Raw genomic sequence first — 6000 nt, forward strand, 5'->3', positions numbered from 1 at the left:
GAGAGAGAGAGAGAGAGAGAGAGAGCATGCTTTGATAATAAGATTGTCATAGTACGTCAGTAATACAACAAAGAATTGTGTTACTATTTTTTATATAGTGTTATATAGTGAGTTCCAGTGTTCCTGACGAAATTCTATTGGGATAGCAAATGTTGACAAAAATCTCTCGTGTACTTTGTTCCCAGAGATTAATGAAAAAAGTTTTCGATAGTCTGACAAATAATACAGCATCAACTTGAGCCCAGGAAGTAAAAAAAAAAAAAAAAATAAATTAAGACAAAGAAATCTCTCCTTTCCATACCTCTGTGTTTGTGCATGCGCTTGTGTATTTGTGAAAGTGTAAGTGAATGCGTGCTAAGCTACTATATTATTTTCATTAAAAGTAAAGAATTTAAAACTGGTGGAAGGTTTATGTCTAAAGAGCAAGCAGGACGTGGAGGTGAAAAACTCAATGTAATAATAATTAAATAATCATTGTATAAATACAGTAAAATATGATACTGAATCAGGAACACATATATTAAAAAAAATTGTTTTAATATGGACTTGCAACGCCATAGCATAATATTATTAAGACGCACAATCTCTGAAATTAATTATAGAGAACATAATCCCAAATCATTTTCGATTGTAATCTAAAATCGAAAAAGATTTTGAGTACGTTCGCTATAATTAATTTCAGAGATTGTTAGTCTTACTGATTTTATGGTAAGGCATTGCACATCCTGCCTGATAATTAACTTGGAAAGTTATTTTTTTAGCCTTCAAACCGATAATAAGGGATGAGGAATCTCCTTAAATCTTCAAAATCTCGATTTTATTCCCTCAATTTATAGGCTTTTTTTCCTACAACAGATTTCAAAATCGCGACTAATAAGGAAAAATGGCTAAGTGGACCATCCCATTTGAAGGCATGATCTAGGAGGCAAATAATCAGCTGCCAAATTTGGATGGAGAAAAACATTTCTGGAAAAGGTAAGTGACTTCAGCTAATCTTTGCAGAAAAACGAATTTTTTTTTTTTTTTTTTTTTTAAGATGGGATAATCTTTTACGGCAAAATGATTGCACGAGTTCGCCTTTTCCCGATTGCCTTGTGTGAAGCGAGCTTGTTAAAGGTGAATGGTGTAGGGGCCACTCAAAAATAATTACTCAGTTTTCGATTACTTTTCAGTTTTTAACTTGCATTTATTACAGTCTAAGAATTATTATTCAGTTTTCGATTATTTTTTAGTTTTTAGCTTGCATTTATTACAGTCTAAGAATTATTATTCAGTTTTCGATTATTTTTCAGTTTTTAACTTAAAATTATGACACATTAAAAATTATTATTCAGTTTTCGATTATTTTTCGGTTTTTGACTTTCATTTATTACTCCAAGAATTATTCAGTTTTCGAATATTTTTCCGTTTTTAACTTGCATTTATTACACTCTAAGAATTATTATTCAGTTTTCGATTATTTTTCAGTCTTTAACTTGCATTTATCACACTCTTAATATTATTCACTATTTCATTATTTTTCAGTTTTTCATTTGCATTTCGTAGTGGTACTTTTATTGAGCTGTATCCATTTATTCGTTTTTCTTTTCTAATAACTGGCCTCTTCTTTCTGTATTTTCTATTACCTTCTGTTAAAATTCATTCTAATGAACACCATAATATTCTTTGGAAACTTGAATTTCAAGTCAGTGGCCCCTTTGGTGGGCTTCTTCAATTTGAATAGGGTTCATCTTCTGAATAATAATAATAATAATAATAATAATAATAATAATAATAATTTCGTTACGCTCATTATATATTTTTTATTCAAAACACTTTGTAAACATTCGGGTCATCAGATATTTAAAATGTATAATACGGAAAAAAAATACAGAATCTTAAATATTGCCATCTGAATTATTAATAGAAACATAATCTTTCGCTTCCAACTGACATGACTGAAAGAAGAGGAAAGCGTTTTTATCAAAAGTTGGGCGAACATTTTTATAACCGAAGTATTTTTTTTTATATTTTGTATTTCAATAGAATTTGTTTTGAAAAATTTAACTGATAAATCATCCAAAGATGTTTTCACTAATTCATCGCCTGTGCTTGTCAGAAGCAAAGAAATACTAATTTTTCCTCAAGATTTATGTTGGACCCCAGATGGTTATCACATCTTTAATAATTTTTGATAAGATACTGCGCTCCTCTTTGTACGATATTTTATCAAATCTTTTTAATATTCATGTTTCTTAATATGTATTGTATGATAGCTAACGCATCTCTCGCTTGAGAATTAAATAAAAATGCTTAAAAATCTGTATTTGAAAGCAAAATAATGAATCATTTAAAGACATTTTCCATTAGCCGTCTCCAAACAAACACAGCAGAGCTGGTCATCTCTCGTTCCTCCTCCTCCTCCTCCTCCTCCTCCTCCTCCTCCTCCTCACTAAATCCCCAGCAGGACCTACCCCCCACCCCCCGAATTAAAGTGTGTAACGGCGTGTGACACACTTAGCTAAAATCCTTATAGGTAACGTAACGCTTGTTAACTCGAATTATCGAATCAGACAGGATGGAGGTCATGATTTATCTTTCCTTTTCGGGGGGGGGGAGGGGGGGAGTCTGCTGTTAATCTGGGGTGCGTAATTCACTTTACATTTGTGATTGGATATCTGTGCTGGAGTGGTCGTGTTTACTTGTTATTCATTGTTTCTGCTCGATATCGGCGCGTAATTAATTAATTATGTAATTGTTTATGTGATTCTTAATTGCTCTGCCCTTTAGTACGTCTGATTTTACAGTTTCTTGGTTGAAGTAAGTCAGTTTGTTTTCAGCGTTATAATTCTTATGAAATATTTTTTTATACTTTATCATTCTTCTCGCTTTCCTCAGAGGCCATGTTGCTTAAAACTCTCTCTCTCTCTCTCTCTCTCTCTCTCTCTCTCTCTCTCTCTCTCTCTCTCTCTCTCTCACTGGCCCAGTAGATATCAAGTATAATTTCCTAGATTACAGTCCTTTGAGTCGATTATGTTAACGTCCACCAAAAAAAAATCAAGGTTCCCCTTAAATAGTAATTCTGACTCATCCCTAGAAATAGCGTCCCAGTTAATTTTTTATAATAACTTTTTTATATACTTTTTTTGGTCAAGGGAAATGAGAGGGAAATCTCCCTCCGCTTATGGATGTTGATGAAGATCGAGATGAGAGAAATGAAGGAAATGAGCCATTAAGGTCAGGGGTAAACACACACACACACACACACACAAGGAGACCCTCGTTAAGGAAGTGACGTCATTGTTTACATGGAGGGTGACCACGCTGTGATGTTAAACGAAGAGAAAGAGAATTATAAATGATGAAAAGCGACACAGAAGACACTGTAATCTCCTGTAATGATGGTAATAATAGCAGTAACAGCAAATAAGAGATTGTTATTATTATTTCTGTTTGTCATGAATATTTTTACTCGTGGGAGGATTTTGGATAAACACATATCCCTTGTTTGTACAGTTTTATTACGTCTCAAGCAAAATACCGCAATTTCGGTCACTGCAATGACCCAGTTGCTTTTTTGAAGACCTCATTCCAGGTAAAATATACCATAGGAACATCGTCACTTTTTATAGTTTTGCAGTAAATTAATCAGCCTAAGATAATTAAATATAAAGTTTTTTTTTTAGATTTGATTCTGGGTAAATTTTATCATATAAAATGTAGCACATTTTACAATCATGCAGCAACTTATTCAGTGTATAATAGTAAAAAATCAAGGTGTTTTTAAAATAAGTAACTGAAAGACCAGCAGATACAGTTGCAAGATTGTGAGATAAGGCAGCAGATAACAGATAGATCGTAGAAAGGTTGTTTGCTGATGATCCGCTCTTAATTGGTGATACCGAAGAGAAGCATCAGATGCTGGTGAAAGAGTCAGTAAGAGAGACTTGAAAACAGATGTTAAGAAGGGTAAGGCTGTGATATTTTCAGGTACCCATGAAGACGAAGCGGTGAATGCTAATATATTTGTTGAAAGAGTGGAGCTAATCGAGAGTAAAAATTAATATAAGAGATGCTGGAAGAATGATAGGAGACATGAATCACTGCAAAAGGTCTGGAAGAGAAGAGAAGTGAAAGTCACTTTTGTAAATATGTATATATATACATATAATATACATATAATATATATATATATATATATATATATATATATATATATATATATATATATATATATTCTCACGTATTTATTAAATTCGTCCCTTCAGTCCGTTAGCTAGGAAATCAAATTTAATGGCAGCTGAAGGAGACGCCACTAAGGGGGGTGAACTTATGTAGGCCTACCCCCACATCACCTGATTTGGGGGAAACCATACCAACCACATAGCCCCAGCATCGTTGGATGTTGGGGGGCGGGTGTAGAAAGCCGTTAGGGACAAAAAGACCAGTCAGGGCCGTAAGTGGGCTGCTATGCTGACCTTTAAGAGACTTAGATATAAGGCCTATACCTTCCAAACTGTTTGCTGGCTGTTGATGTCCTGTGTCCAACCCTAAAAATCGAATGAGAGGAAATCGCTACCTCGCCACTCACATGCATTCTGTCACAGAACACAAACGCACCAAGTCGGTGTGGTCTCTCTTTCTCTTCGCTCTGACAAAGATCTCGAGACTCCTGCGGCCGAAATTTGTCTTTTGCAAGCGAGTTCCATGCACAGATGAAATAAGGTACGTCTTGAAGTTGCAATCTACTGCCAGTTCTTTTTCTGTTCTCGTGAATTTCTCTCCATTTTTAGTATTTCCAACTTTTCATTTTCCTAAATAAAGCCCCTTTGCTCAATCAGCGTAGCAAACACGTTTGGCCCTCATGACTCGTCCCAAGCTCAAATTAAATTAGTTCAGTGATAATAATTAAAGCATTCCCACCATAGTGTTGCCATGTGCTAATCAAATCTAAGTGATCAATTCCCCCATCGTGCATAAGTAATTTCATATGAGGGAAAATCATTTGAATTGAATGCTAACCTGGAATTCTCTTCCAGAATTCTGTTATCTGGCTCTTCGAGCGTTCTGCCCCTGCCTTGTGAACCAAAATAGCCTTAGACTTTAACTGCCATCCTGCCATGCGCAAGAGTCTTCTGATTAAATAGTCCAGGGCACTAGACACAGTTCCCTCCGTTCAGTCCAGATGTGTTAACCACCAAAAATCGTTTAACCAGTCCACAGTAAAGTTATTAGAGTGTCGAACTATTTCAGGGCTATAGCCCTTTCCGATTCAGCAATTTGCTACTCATGGTCCAGGTTTTATTGCACATTGTATGTTCTTGCTTGCTGCTCAGTCAGCCCTTTCATATTAATTTCCTGACAGCTCCATTTGTAAATAAATTCAGCTTAAAGCATTTACTGGTTATAATTTACCAATGCGACTTCCACTCTCTGTTTACCTAGATGTGATATCAAGGTAAGTCAGCTTATCCATTACATTTATCGCTTATATTCTGAGCCCTGTGTGTTGGGCCTTAAGGCGGTTAAATAAAAAATCCATTTTCATTCTTCCAGCTGGCCTCAGAATATAACAATATATATATAATTATATATGTATATATACATTATATGTATATATATATAAATTTATATATTTATATTTATATATATAAATGTATATATTCATATCTAATGTGTGTGTGTTTGTGTGTGACGTGCGCACGCGCGCTGCGAAACTCAAATACGTCTCTCACAGTCAAAACCGAAACAAACACTGGTAAACCTGAACTGAGCATCGCGAAGGGTATTTATAAATAGAACACCGGAGGTTATGCTTCGCGTACAATACTGAGAAACATCACGAACTGAACTGGCGACAGATACCTACCAGGATGACCTATTTTCATCCTTCCCTTTGTGATGCTGATGCGTACGGGAGAGAGGAAGAGAGAGAGAAAGAGAGCGATGGATGGGTTGCTGTCGAAATATTTAGAGACAGTAAATGATGTGAGCAGCTAAATATTATTACAAGAAGCATCA

General features: G+C 35.0%; 1 long non-coding RNA gene across 1 annotated transcript in view; it reads left to right on the forward strand.

Moving 5' to 3' along the window:
* The window catches only part of LOC136833403 (uncharacterized), a 241961-nt gene that overhangs the window by 181564 nt on the left and 54397 nt on the right, over positions 1-6000 (forward strand). The window contains exon 3 of the long non-coding RNA XR_010851459.1: positions 856-975. This is a non-coding gene — a long non-coding RNA (uncharacterized lncRNA). The remainder of the gene's footprint in view (positions 1-855; positions 976-6000) is intronic.

The sequence above is a fragment of the Macrobrachium rosenbergii genome, chromosome 51 (genome assembly GCF_040412425.1).
Source record: "Macrobrachium rosenbergii isolate ZJJX-2024 chromosome 51, ASM4041242v1, whole genome shotgun sequence".
Taxonomy (NCBI): domain Eukaryota; kingdom Metazoa; phylum Arthropoda; class Malacostraca; order Decapoda; family Palaemonidae; genus Macrobrachium; species Macrobrachium rosenbergii.